Source organism: Moschus berezovskii, chromosome 6 (assembly GCF_049115385.1).
Source record: "Moschus berezovskii isolate FMDL1 chromosome 6, NW_MosBer_1.0, whole genome shotgun sequence".
In the NCBI taxonomy this organism is placed as follows: Eukaryota; Metazoa; Chordata; class Mammalia; order Artiodactyla; family Moschidae; genus Moschus; species Moschus berezovskii.
This window is the reverse complement of record NC_142465.1, coordinates 117,701,062-117,715,034: the sequence shown is the minus strand read 5'-3', so window position 1 is coordinate 117,715,034 and position 13,973 is coordinate 117,701,062. Positions and strand designations below refer to the sequence as shown.

Here is a 13,973-nt window from a genome sequence, read left to right as displayed (position 1 = left end):
ATGTACAAGCTGGGTTTAAAAGGCAGAGGAACCAGAGATCAAATTGCAACAGTCACTGGATCTTGAAGAAAGCAAGGGAATTCCAGGAAAACATCTCCTTCTGCTTCATTGACTATGCTAAAGCCTTTGATTGTGTGGATCACAACAAACTGTGGAAAATTCTTAAAGAGATGGGAGTACCAGACCATCTGACCTGCCTCCTGAGAAACCTGTATGTGGATCAAGAAGCAACAGTTAGAACTGGATGTAGAACAACAGACTGGTTCCAAGTTGGGAAAGGGGTATGACAAGGCTGTATATTGTCACCCTGATTATTTAACTTATATGCAGAGTACATCACATGAAATGCTGGGCTGGATGAATCACAAGCTGGAATCAAGATTGCCGGGAGAAATAGCAACAACCTTAGATAAATAATGATACTACTTTAATGGCTGGAATAGGAAAAGGCAACCCACTACAGTCTTCTTGCCTGGAGAATCCCATGGACAGAGGAGTCTGGTGGGCTACAATCCATGGGGTCACAAGGGTTGGACAAGACTTAGCGATCAAACCACCACCACCACCACCACTTTAATGGCAGAAAGTGAAGAGGAACTAAAGAGCCTTTTGATGAAGGTGAAAGAAGAGAGTGAAAAAGCTGGCTTGAAACTCAACATTAAAAAAACTGAGATTGTGGCATTTGCTTCGTTCACTTAATAGCAAATAGAAAGGGAAAAAGTGGAAGCAGTGACAGATTTTCTTTTCTTAGGCTGCAAAATCACTGGGGACAGTGACTGCGGCCATGAAATTAAAAGACAGTTGCTCCTGGAAGGAAAGCTGTGACAAATTTAGACAGCGTATTAAAAAGCGGAGACATCACTTTGCCGACAAAGGTCAGTCTAGTCAAAGCTATGGTTTTTCCAGTGGTCATGTTCAGATGTGAGAGCTGGACTATAAAGAAGGCTGGGGGCTGAAAAATTGATGCTTTTGAACTGTGGTGCTGGAGAATGCTCTTGAGAGAGTCCCTTGGACTGCAAGGAGATCAAACCAGTCAATCCTAAAGGAAATCAACTCTGAATGTTCATTGGAAAGACTGATGCTGAAGCTGAAGCTCCAATTCTCTGGCCACCTGATGGAAAGAATGACTCATTGGAGAAGTCCCTGACGCTGGGAAAGATTGAAAGCAGGAAGAGAAGGGGACGACAGCGGATGAGATGGTTGGATGGTACCATTGACATGAGTTTGAACAAATTCTGGGAGACAGTGGAAAACAGAGGAGCCTGGCAGGCTGCAGTCCATGGGGTCACAGAGTCGGACACAAAGAGTTAGTGACTGAACAACAGCAAACATTAGCAGAACAGATGGAGGAAAGGGGACAGTTTGGGACAGAGAGAGGGTAGACGTGCCCAAGGAAGGGGAGGGTGAAAACGTTTGCCTGGCAAGGATCCCAAGTAACATACAGATTAAATGAGTAGGAGGAAACAAAAACTATTTGAATAGGAATTGGGCCTGTGGAAGGTCTTGGCCTCCTGTCAGTCCAAAAAAGGGTCAGATGGCACATGACAATAGCAGTAACAATAACAATAGTAGCTGCCATGATCCATTCAGACCCCTCAATCCTAGTGTCAAGCATTTTCTATTATTGCCTGTAATCCTTATCACTGCCCCACGTTACAGACACCAATGCACATGAAGAGTCCATGTATCAGGACAGACAAGAGAAACCTTGTGGCCCCATCTTACAGATCAGGAAACTGAGGCTCTGAAAAAGAAAGCCAGCCACTTGTCAGAGACCAACCAGCCCATGAACAGCAGAGGCAGATTCAAGCCTGAGTCTCCCTGCTCCTGCTGCGGCGTCCTTTGTACCCATCATAGCTGACCTCAAACCTCCCAGGCCTCAGCTTCCCTTTCCCCACTGAGATCTGCTGGCCTGTCCCAGGGCCAGTGGACTGTGGATCCTGCTATCGGAGAGCAGCCTGAACCCACAGGGAGTCCCTTCCTCACCTGGGAGCCCCCCTCCCAAAGAGTCTCTGGATCCCCCCAGCGCTAAGTAAGCCTCTCCTGCTGGGGCCATGACCACATCTCTCTGCAATTCAGGGATCCATGGGCCAGCAAACCCTCTATGCCAACTTAGGGTTGAGTTTGTTCTTACTGTGATTTGCTTTGATCATTCATTCAGCAAATATTGATTGACACCTACCGTATGCCAGGCTGGGGTATGGGTGATGGAGATCTAGAGACGACTTGCTCATGGCAGTGATACAGGGCTCACTGCCAGGTGGGGGACTCAGAGGAGGAGAAACCAGCTGACAAGAAAACAGAGCTCTGGGCAGCTGGGCACACAGCAAGCACGCTGGCAGAAGAGTAAAGCCAGGGGGTGCGAGGAGGGTGGAGGAGGGGTGGGTCCTTTAGCCACGATGTCAAGGGAAGCCGCAGTGAGGATGCAGTCTTCCTGAAAAGACTTGAGAGATGCAAGGACATTCCCATGTCCAAGGCCTGGGACAGGAGGAGAGGGCAACTGGGAACCCCAGGGAGAAGGTTAACCAAGCTTGTTTGCCAAGCACTGGCCTTGGCATCCAGGGCCCACCCGGGGGACCCAGGAGTCAGAGAAGGTTTTATTTAATTTTATTTTTCTTTACTTTTATTCTATGTCTTGCCATGAGACATGTGGGATCTTATTTCCACCACCAGGGGTCAAACCCATGCCTTCTGCGTCGGAAGCACGAAATCTTAACCATTGGACCGTTGGAGATGTCGCCAATGCAGGTTTAAAATGGCTGTCTCTCCATGTGCCATCCCAGACTTTTGTCCCAGCCTTGGGAACCTCTTGAGAGTCCCTTGGGCTGCAAGGAGATCAAACCAGTCTATCCTAAAGGAAATCAATGCAATATTCATTGGAAGGAATGACACTGAAGCTGAAACTCCAATACTTTGGCCACCTGATGTGAAGAACTGACTCCCTGGAAAAGACCCTGATGCTGGGAAAGATTGAGGGCAGGAGGAGAAGGGGAAGACAGAGGATGAGATGGTTGGATGGCATCACCAACTCGACAGACATGAGTTTGAGTAGACTCTGGGAGTAGGTGATGGACAGGGAGGCTTGGCGTGCTGCAGTCCATGGGGTAGCCGAGTCAGACACGACTGAGCGACTAAACTGAACTTCCTGGGAACCTTGTCGGGAAAATCCTCCAGCTTTAACAGAGACTCTGTAATACCATCGAAGGGCTTCAAGGTTCTCTCCTGAGCTGGGCCTGAGCTCCTTGCCAGGAGCTAGAGCGACCAGCTCCTCACAGTGTTATTCTACTCATGCCCGCCTGGTGGACGCTTTGTGGAGGCACCTTCCCAGGACGAGAGGCCATTGAGAGCCTGGTGGGCTGGGTGTCTTGCCTGGATGGCCCCCTGTAGGGTGGATCACCCCATTGCACAGATGGAGAAACTGAGCCTCAAAGAGGGGTCCTGCTGGGCCCACGGCCACACAGCCAAGAGACTGGAGCCTGGGCCTCTCTGACCTGTCTGGCCTGGGGGTCTGTAGCTAAGCTTTGGGGAGTCTGTGAGCCCCTTTGTTCTTCAGTTGCCCCGCCCATCATGTCCGACTCTCTGTGACCTCGTGAACACTAGCACTCCAGGCTTCCCTGTCCTTCACCATCTCCCAGAATTTGCCCCAACTCATGTCCATTTGAGATGGTGATGCCATCCAACCGTCTCATCCTCTGTCGTCCCCTTCTCCTTCTGTCCTCAATCTTGGGTAAAAGCATTTTATGAGTCAGGAACCTGCAGCCTGGTCGGCAAGGGCTGGGACTCCGGGGCACATGGCCCTGAGTTAGAATCCTGACTCTGCCAGCTGTAACTTGTGTGGCCTCAGGTAGCAACTGGGCCTTTCTGAGCCCATCCTGTGATGTTCCCACCTCCCAGAGCTGCTGTGACAGTGCACACATGATGCCCGATACATAGTAGGTGATGGGTAAACCCAGAGGATGTTATTGAAGACAGAGCTTAAGAACTGATGGAGAGTTTGAGAGAACCTCCTGGTGGCCCAATGGTTAGGACTCCACGCCGTCACTGTCGAGGGCGTGGGTTCAATCCCTGGTCAGGAATGGGGATTGCACAAGCTGCATGGTGTGGCCAAATTAAAAAGCAACAACAAAAAGCTGACGAAGAGCTTGGCATGTTCACAAAAAAACTGTTATCTTGGCGGTACATCATCTATTTAATGAAATACGCTTTACAAATCCGTGTGTCCAGTATAGTCCAACATTTAAAGGAAATCCATACAGAAAATGCTGGAAGGAAATTCAGCCCTGTGCTAAGACCCCATGTGAGGGGTGTGTGTGTAACACTTACATGGTCATCCCTGGAGCTGTGGGGGAAGGAAGGGGTATTCATGAGGAACCCACGGGGATTGGTTTCTCTTGAGCCCGCTGGTGGTGGTCCAAGCTGGGAGAGTTGAACGTGTGCGTGGGCAGTTCCCCCTGGGCCCTGGGCTCAGAGCCTGGGCTAGGCCAGCCCCACCTGGACTTACTGCCAGGCTGGTGTAGGCTGACTCTGTAAGGACCAGGCTGTGTGACCTGTGTAGCAGTAGGACCCCGGGCTTCAGGGTCTGGAGTCCAGGCTGTGTGACAGCTGAGGGCACTCTGAGAACTCCCAGGGGCTGCAGGGCTGACTGAGATCAAGAGCCAGGGCTGGGACCCCGCTGTGTGGTGGGTCTCCGTCCGGGGGCCAGTGGAGATGGAGAGGAAGTTGGAGGCGGGTTGAGAGCCCTGGGTGCCCGCCTGGAACCAAATACTTCTTAAGGTTCTGGGGGAGGCCTCTGGGGACACGAGTCAGCAGCAGTGAGCTTATTTTGGAAAGTCAAGGCTGGTCCTTGGCAGCCTGAATGACGTCTGGGAAACCCAGAGGAGAGAGTGACCCCCACCACCTTTTCCCTCAGCTCTCCCCCAAAGCTTTGGCAGGAGCCTCCTCACAGCCCTGAAGACACATGCAGATGGATTTCTGCCCTCCGTGGCCCCCTAGAATCTCCCACGTGTTGCAGACCCCCGGAGCTGAACTCTTGGGCCCCTTGCAGCCTCAGCCTGCTCTGCTCAACCAGGGCCTCTGAGCGTGAGGAGCTGGCGTGGGGGGTGTGGGGGGGCCCCTGATGCTAGAGAGACTCTGGCCTTGGAGGGAGGCCACAGCGCTGGCTTGCCTAGGGTCAGAGCGCCACAGGGAACGGGGACAGCAGGGCCTGAAAACAGAGGGCTAAGACCTCCCGCCAGCCCCCAGGAAATGGAGTGGAGACCAGAAGCGGGCAAGTCCTAGATGGCAAAGAAGCTGCTCCATCTCCCTGCCCGATCTGGGGGCCCTTCAGCCCCGTGCAGCCAAATGAAACTCACGCCCCACCAGCTTATATCTCGCCCAGGCCTCCCATCTCAGCCGACGGCCGCTCTGGTCTTCCAGGCACTCCGGTCAAAGACTTTGGAATTGTTTTCAGCTCCTCTTTCTCCTGTAGTCTGGGGACCGGTTTCTAAGGAAAATAATGTGAAAGTCTGAGGTCGACACACATGTACTAACTCAGAAGGTGTCTGTACCTGTGCTGTCTCAACTGAGATTCAAAGGCTGGAGAGTAAGTCTTAATATCATGTGAGCTGATTCACGTAGAAGACTATTTTTCATTTGCCTTGAAAGTTGTGTGGCTCAGCTGGTAAAGAATCTGCCTGTAAAGCGGGAGACCTGGGTTCGATCCCTGCGTGGGGAAGATCCCCTGGAGAAGGGAGAAGCTCTGCACTCCAGTATTATGGCCTGGAGAATTCCGGCCTGGAGAATTCCATGAACTGTATCCATGGCGTCGCAAAAAGTCGGACACTGAGCGCCTTTCACTGAAAGTTGTGTAAGGAACACGCCAGAAGGTCGAGATCGGGTAACAGGTATGGGGTCACTCAGTGGTCACTTCTTTCTCTTGTACAGTATTTGCAACTTGTGCTATACATGTGTATTATGTTTCTAGTCATGAAACAGTAACTTTTTAAAATAAAAACTGACAGTATGTGCGGCTTTCGGCATCTTCAGTTCTTAAACCCTGTCTTCAGTAACAGCGCCTGGGTTTCTCCATCACCTGCGTCATGCTGAATTCCCCAAACACTCATATTTTTAAAAAATATACTTATTTATTCATTTTATTTTTGACTGCGCTGGGTCGTCGTTGCCGTGCGGGCTTTTCTCCAGGTGCGACGAGCTGGCTTTCACTGCGGTGGCTTCTCTTGTCACGGTGCATGGGCTCCAGCGTTCTCAAGCTCCAGAGCGAGGGCTCAGTAATCGTGGCGCTCAGGGCGTGTGGGGTCTTCCCGGATCAGGGATCGAACCCGTGAATCCAGCAATGGCAGGCTGATTCACTGAGCTTCACCGCTGAGCCACCAGGGAAGCGCCCTCAACAGTAACTTTTCAACAGAGATTATGGTGAGTGAAAGAAGGTGGAGGAAGACACGAGAGAGCACACACTGTACGATTCTGTTTGTGTGCAGGTGGAGAGCAGGCAGAGCGAACCTGTGCGGTGGAGGGGCTAACAGCCACCTCGAGGCGGGCTGGGTGTTGGCTGGAAAGGGGCAGGAGGGAGATTTCTGGGGTGTCGCACGTGGTGCTCAGTCGCTCCAATTGTGTCCGACTCTTTGCGACCCCACAGACAGTAGCCCACCAGGCTCCTCTGTCCATGGGATTCTCCAGGCTGGAATCCTCGAGTGGGTTGCCAGGCCTTCCTCCAAGGGATCTTCTGGACCCAGGGATTGAACCTGGGTCTCCTTTCACTGAGCTGAATGCTTCAGATTTGTGCGCTCTGGGGTTTGTAAAGTAAAGCTTGATACACATTAAAATGCAATAAAACAAAGCACAGTGAATCAGATCTGAGACAGCCAAGAGTGAGGATTTACTCAAGATCCAGATTCCTGGCTGCCAGGGGGTACTTGGCAAGCTGAGCCCATGGTGGAACCCGAGGAGAGGGCAGCGGTGCTGGTGACAAGGGGACTATCACAGTTGAAAACAGAGCCAGCGCGTTTCAGAGCAGATTACAAGGCTTAACCAGCCAGGCCCCTGTGCTCAGAGCCAGGACAATTTAATAGACACACGCTCTGGCCAAAAAGCGAAATGGCCGGTGTGACCGAAATAACCTAATCTCCTGCAACCTGTCAGGGGGATGGAGACCAGGCCTCCCCTCTGTCAGACAATTCCAGGAATCCGGGGTCAGGGAGGGGGTGATATCTGCTCCTGAAACACTGTGGAGGCCCTGGGCAGCCGACTGTGGACATCCTGCAGTGATGGCCACCAGTGTCCCCTGCCAGGAGCAGGCTCAAGGCCCCAGGTTATCGCTCAAGTCGGGTCTGGCGGGAGGGACGAGACCCACGTGGGTGCCGACAGGAAGGAGCCCCGGTCCCGCAGAACCTCACTTCACCCAGAAATAACATCCCTCCTGACAGCTGAGTTTATCAGCACGATAGCAGATTTTTTCAAAACAATAACAGAGGTCCTAGCAGCTCCCTCGGCCCACACTCAGCAGGGATGACTGGTCATGGTGTCAGCAGCCACTGCTGTCCACGCCTCTGCTCCAGGAAGGCCCTGTCTGTAAACCCCGGGAGGGGAGGCTGGGTACGCGTTCACCCCTCCGCACCCCGCGTGACGAGCCCTCGGTAGACGTCTGTTTCACAGATGAGTGACTTTCCCCTTTGCCATCCTGGTTTTCATTTTGACTTTATCTATTTGTTTATTTTTACATGTACACACCGCTCTATTTATTTCTGGCTGCACTGGGTCTTCCATCACGGCACGTGGGCTTTCTCTAGTTGGGGCGAGCGGGGGCTACTCTTCCTCACGATGGGCGGGCTTCTCATTGCAGTGGCTTCTCTCGTCGTGGACTACGGGCCCAGAGTGTGTGGGTTTGGGAGCTGTGACACATAGGTTTAGTCCACTTGCCCTGGGGCATGTGGAAACTTCCCAGATTGAGGGTCGAGCCTGCGTCCCCTGCACTGGCAGGAGAATTCTTAACCCCTGGACCACCAGGGAAGTCCTCCCATCCCATTTCATCAACAACAACCCTATAGGATGAGACCTGCAGCTCGCATTTTACAGAGGAGGAAACTGAGGCCCCGCAGGTAATGAGGTGTACGCAAATCAGGACCTGGTTTCTCATTCCAGGCCCTGGGGTTTCCTCGTCTCATGACTGCTGATTATTGCTATCTCAACCCCCTCTCCCCCGCCTGGAAGAATGATGAGGGCCTGGGAGACCACAGCGTTCAGGGCTGCTTTCTCTCATAGGAATTGTTTATTCATTTATGGCCTCCCCAACGAGGGATCGAACCTGGGCCCTTGGCAGTGAGAGTGCGGAGTCCTAACTACTGGACTGCCAAGGAACTCCCAGGAAATAATTTCATTTTATTTGAAGTTCTGCAGGGGGAAATTCTTTGGCAGTCCAGTGGTTAGGAGTTAGCAGTTTCACTGCTGAGGGTGTGGGTTCAAGCCCTGGTTTGGGAACTAAGATTCCCGCAAGCTCATTGGAAAAGACCCTGATGCTGGGAAAGATTGAAGGTGGGAGGAGAAGGGGACAACAGAGGATGAGATGATTGGATGTCTTCACTGACTCGATGGAGATGAGTTTGAGCAAGCTCCGGGAGTTGGTGATGGACAGGGAAGTCTGGCGTGCTGCAGTCCATGGGGTTGCAAAGAGTTAGACATGACTGAGCGACTGAACTGAACTGAACTGAAGCCTCAAGGAGCAGCAAAAAAAAAAAACACACAACAAAGTTCTGCGGTCTTGTCCTTTTTTCTGAAGAAGTATGTATCCCCATGAATCACGAAAGAACTGCACATAAAACAATACTGATACCGCCCAACGTGTGAGCCATTGATAACACCCCATGCGGGCAGAGCTGCGGAAACCCTGTCTTCTTGGGCAGCTGTACTGGGAACGCACGTGGATGCAGCCTCTCGGGAGGGCAGCTCGGTGTCTCAAAACATGCCAAACGCACGTTCTCTGACCCCGATCGTTTACAGGGGGACATTCTGGGCCGGAGGGTAGTGTGAGCAAAGGTGTGGGGACTGGAAGCTCAAGTGTGGACATTTGCCTTAGAAAGAAGGGAGCTGCTCACCCAGCAGGTGGAGGGACGGGGCTGAGCCCTGCTGAGTGGACCATGCTTCCCGGGAAGGAGAATTCTGGAGAGGAGGCCGTGGCTTGAAACCTGGTGTTGTTGTTCAATGGTTCAGTTGTGTCCAACTCTGCGACCCCAGGGACTGCAGCACGCCAGGCTTTCCTGTCCTTCACCACCTCCCGGAGTTTGCTCAAACTCATTGAGTCCGTGATGCCATCCAACCATCTCAGCCTCTGTTGCCCCCTTCTCCTCCTGCCTAGCATCAGGGTCTGGAAACAGATGCGTAGCCACCTGCGCTGGGCTGGTGCCCACAGCCCGAGAAGCCCTTGCAGCATGGATTTCTCTTGTCTCTAATCCAGGGAAGTACATTTTAGGAGCCCAACTCACAGATGAGGAAGCCGGCAGGAAAAAGCTGGGAACTCGGGTGGGACTGACTCCCAGCTTCAGGGTCCCTCACCTGTTCACGCCCAGCCTGCCCTTGGCGTCTCCCCTGAGCAGCCGGACTCTGGAGACAACGCAAGGCGTCCAAAGCCCCTGCCCTTAGACGGGTGGTTGGGTTTGGGAGAAACTACCCCGCTGACCACGTAGAGGTCGGAGTCCTCTAACGCCTGGTGTCTGCGAGGTGTGACGATTGACTCTGAGGGAAGAAGTGAAGCCCCACGCAGCCCCGTCAGGACCAAACGTCCGCCCCTGTGAATCTTCTGTGGGGCCTGGGCCAGGTCTGCATGGGCCCCGGAAGAGCCGTGGGGCCTGGGGCTTCCCTGATGGTCTAGTAGTTAGGAATCTGCCTTGCAATGGCGGGGTTGCAGGTTCCATCTCTGGTCGGGCATCTCTGACCCCACATGCTGCCAAGCAACTAAGCCCGCATTCCACAACTAAGACCCGACAGCCTGATAAATAAACTTCTTGTTTTTTTAAAGAAGAACTCCGGGGCCTGGGCCAGCCTCCTTGCCCCCACGAGCCTCACTTTTCAGCTGTGCTCAACAGGGAAATGGTGTCGCCTTTGCGGCCATGGAGGCATGATGCCGAGACCGCGGTGTGACCTGGGTGGGGGGAGGGGGGTTAATTCATCAGCCGCTGCTTAGTTGTTCTGCTGCTGCTGCTAAGTCGCTTCAGTCGTATCCGACTCTGTGTGACCCCATAGACGGCAGCCCACCAGGCTCCCCCGTTCCTGGGATTCTCCAGGCAAGAACACTGGAGTGGGTTGCCATTTCCTTCTCCAATGCATGCAAGTGAAAAGTGAAAGTGAAGTTGCTCAGCCGTGTCCGACTCATAGCGACCCCATGGACTGCAGCCTACCAGCCTCCTCTGTCCACGGGATTTTCCAGGCAAGAGTACTGGAGTGGGGTGCCATTGCCTTCTCCGGCTTAGTTGCTCTGTCATGTTCAATTCTTTGTGACCCCATGGACTGTGGCCCGCCAAGCTCCTCTGTCCATGGGCTTCTCCAGGCAAGAATACTGGAGTGGGTGGTCATGCCCTCCTCTAGGGGGTCTTCCCGACCCAGGGATCGAACCTGCATCTCTTGTGTCTCCTTCATTGGCAGGTGGACTCTACCACTAGCGCCACCTGGGAAGCCTACTCGTTGGGTGAGGACCCAGTAACTTATGTTTCAAATGAATTGTGTGCTTTCTAATGCTGGTCCTGCCCTCTAGGCAGAGCTCACAGCCCACTCTTGGGCAACCATGGTGTTAAGAAATAAGCTGTTCCTGAGGGGTTTTCCCAAGGGGGTCCAGGTCTCGGTCCCCTCCCCATTTCTGTTCTCACCCATTTCTTTCTTTTTCTGGCCATGCTGTGCAGCTTATGGGATCCTAGCTCCCCAGCCAGGGATTGAACCCAGACCTTTAGCAGTGAGAGCACAGAGTCCTAACCACCGGACTGCTAGGGAAGTCCCTTCTCACTCATGTCTGAGCTCACAGGAACTCTGCTCCTTTGGCTCCAGACCAGAGAGCTGTCTCCCCCGCCTCCCACTGTGGGTCAAAAATGGTCATGACAGAGCCAGGGCTGGTACCAGAGCCCAGCCCCTCCTCAGTCCTTAGAGCAGTGGTCCCCCACCTTTTGGGCACCAGGGACCCGTTTTGTGGAAGATAATTCTTCCACGGACCAGGGTAGAGGGGTGGTTTCGGGATGACTCAAGCACATTGTATCCACCATGCACTTTGTTTTTATTATTATCACATCAGCATCACCTCAGATCATCAGGCATAAAGTCCCGGAGGTTGGGGACCCGTCTTAGAGGATGCTCGGTCTGGATCTTGGTTCTGGCCTTCTGGCCTCCACTCAGCAGGGGCTCAGAGTGCGGGTGCTGGGGATCTGGCTACACCAGGACCTGAGCGTGGCACCGAGGCTGTAGGAGGCTTTGGGAGGACAGGACCGCATCGGTGGGGGCAAGTGGTGGCAGCTGTGAAGCTGAGGGCCGTGTGCCTGCAGGGCTGGGCGTGCCGGCTGGCCTGAGTCTAAGCAGGGTGGTGGCTGGTGCTGATTGTCGAGTAACACTGGGTGCCCCTGGAGGTTCGTCATGGCCTCCGGGAACTGGGCTGGGACTCCATCAGAACCCTCGAGTGGCTCTGGCTGGCACCTTGACAATGGCAGGCTGGCCGCCTCCACGGCAACATGAGTCGGTCAGGGCAGTCAGTGACCAGCACAGCTGGACTGATGATTCCTGCCTCCAAGGTTCAGGTTCCTTTTTTTTCCAGATACCATATTTAAAGAGTAGGGAAATCATACCATATCATCCTTGCTACTGAAATAAATAAATAAACCCAACAACAGGAAATAAGTGTTGGTGAGGATCTGGAGAGACTGGAGCCCTTGTGCCTTGCTGGCGAGAATGTAAAATGGGACTTCCTTGGTGGCCCAATGACTAAGATTCTGAGTTCCCAAGTCAGGGGGTCCAGGTTCGAGCCCTGGTCAGGGAACTAGACCCCACATGCTGCAACTAAGAAAAAGTAAATGCTGTAGCCAGGGTGGTCAAGGTGTGGAGTCGGTGGCGGTGGCCTCTGGGGCTGGGATGAGCCAGGCTCAGGGTGCAGGCAGGGGAGCTGGGCAGGACCCACGGCCAGTAGAGTGGGGGCTGCTGGACTGATTACTCCACCTGCAGGACTTGCAGGCCATTTTATGCCTCCACTCAGGTCAGGAAGCATATGGAACCTCAAGCAAAGCAAGTGTTTCAAAGTCTACCAAAATGTGCCTTCCGTGGTGGCTATGACAGAGGTGGGTTTGAACCCAAAATGACAAAAGGGGAAGCAGCATTAGAACGGGGTGTAAGTCTTACCACCGATAAGGAAAAAGAAGCAAAGTTTATCAGTGAACTATGCTTTTAGATCACAGATATGAGGGAGAATCGCCTCACATAGCAGTAGAAAATCAGTGATGCTAAAGATTTACTCAAGGGTCAAGTTAAAACATGAAGTAAATGTATGATGATTGGGTTTTTTTTTGGCCAACCTGAAGAGTTCGTAATATCTTTGTTCCGCAATCAGAGATTGAAATCAGGCCCTCCACAGTGAAAGTGTGGAGTCCTAACCACTGGACTGCCAGGGAGCTCCTGTATGGTGAATTTGAAGTACTTATTCATTTACGTACCAGCTTTTTGGGTTTCCCTAGTAGCTCAGATGGTGGAGAATCTGCCTGCAATGCTGGAGACCTGGGTTCAATCTCTGGGTCAGGAAGATCCCCTGAAGGAGGGCATGGCAACCCACTCCAGTATTCTTGCCTGGAGAATCCCCATGGACAGAGGAGCCTGGCAGGCTGCAGTCCATGGGGTCACAAAGAGTCAGACACGACTGAACGACTATGCACACGCTCACGCACCAGCTTTTTATAATAAAGTGCCTCAAAACTTAAAAAAGTTGTAGCCACTGTAGAAAACAGTATGGCAGTCCCTCAAAAAAAATGACACACAGAATTGTCAAAGGATCCAGCAAGCCCATATTTGAGAATATATCCCCCAAAATTGAAAGCAGACTCTTGAACAGATATTTGAACACTCATGTTCAGAGTTATTCACAGTGGTCAAAACGTTATTCGCAACTCAAATCCACATCCACTGACTGATGAATGAATAAACAGCATGGTGAATGCATACAATGGAATATTACTCAACCTTAAAAAGAAAAATAAACACTCTCACACAGGCTCCAGCAGGGATGAAACTTGAGGATACTATGCTAAATGAAATAAGCCGGTCACATAAAGACGGATTCTAAACGCTTCCACGTGGGCGAAACACCTGGAGGAGTGAGGTTTGTAGAGACAGAAAGCAGAATGGTGGCCGCCAGGGCCGGGGGAGAACGGGCCTAAGTGGTTAGTGGGAAAGTTTCAGTTTTGCAAGATAACGAAATTCTAGAGATTGGTTACCCAACAGTGTGGATATACAGTATCACAACACTGAACTGGACAGTTTAAAATTGTTAATATAGGAAATCAGTCCTGACTATTCATTGGAAGGACTGATGCTAAAGCTGAAGCTCCAATACGGTGGCCACCTGATGCGAAGAGCTGACTCATTGGAAAAGACTGTGATGCTGGGCAAGACTGAAGGCAGGAGGAGAAGGGGACGACAGAGGATGGTTGGGTGGCATCACCGACTCGATGGACATGAGTGTGAGCAAGCTCCAGGAGTTGATGATGGACAGGGAAGGACAGGGAAGCCTGGCGCGCTGCAGGCCATGGGGTCACACAGTGAGTGACAACTGACTGACAGTACATTTTATGTTGCATGTATCAATATTTTACCACATTAAAAAAAATGAGATAAAACCACTCCCCAGGTGGGGTCCTTGAGAGGGTGTAACGAAGGGAGTTCTGGCTAAGATCTTAGGGTGCTGTCCTGCACGCAGGAGGGCGGGCTTCATGGGCTGGCCACCTGGGCAGCCGCCCAGGACCCCC

At 52.4% G+C, this 13,973-nt stretch overlaps 1 protein-coding gene and 1 pseudogene across 1 annotated transcript in view; both read left to right on the top strand.

Moving 5' to 3' along the window:
- Positions 1 to 13,973, top strand: part of TTLL1 (TTL family tubulin polyglutamylase complex subunit L1) — a 58,965-nt gene that overhangs the window by 3,638 nt on the left and 41,354 nt on the right. The gene's annotated exons all lie outside the window — the stretch shown is intronic.
- LOC148777746 (mitochondrial import inner membrane translocase subunit TIM14 pseudogene) lies at positions 12,156 to 12,493 on the top strand (annotated as a pseudogene).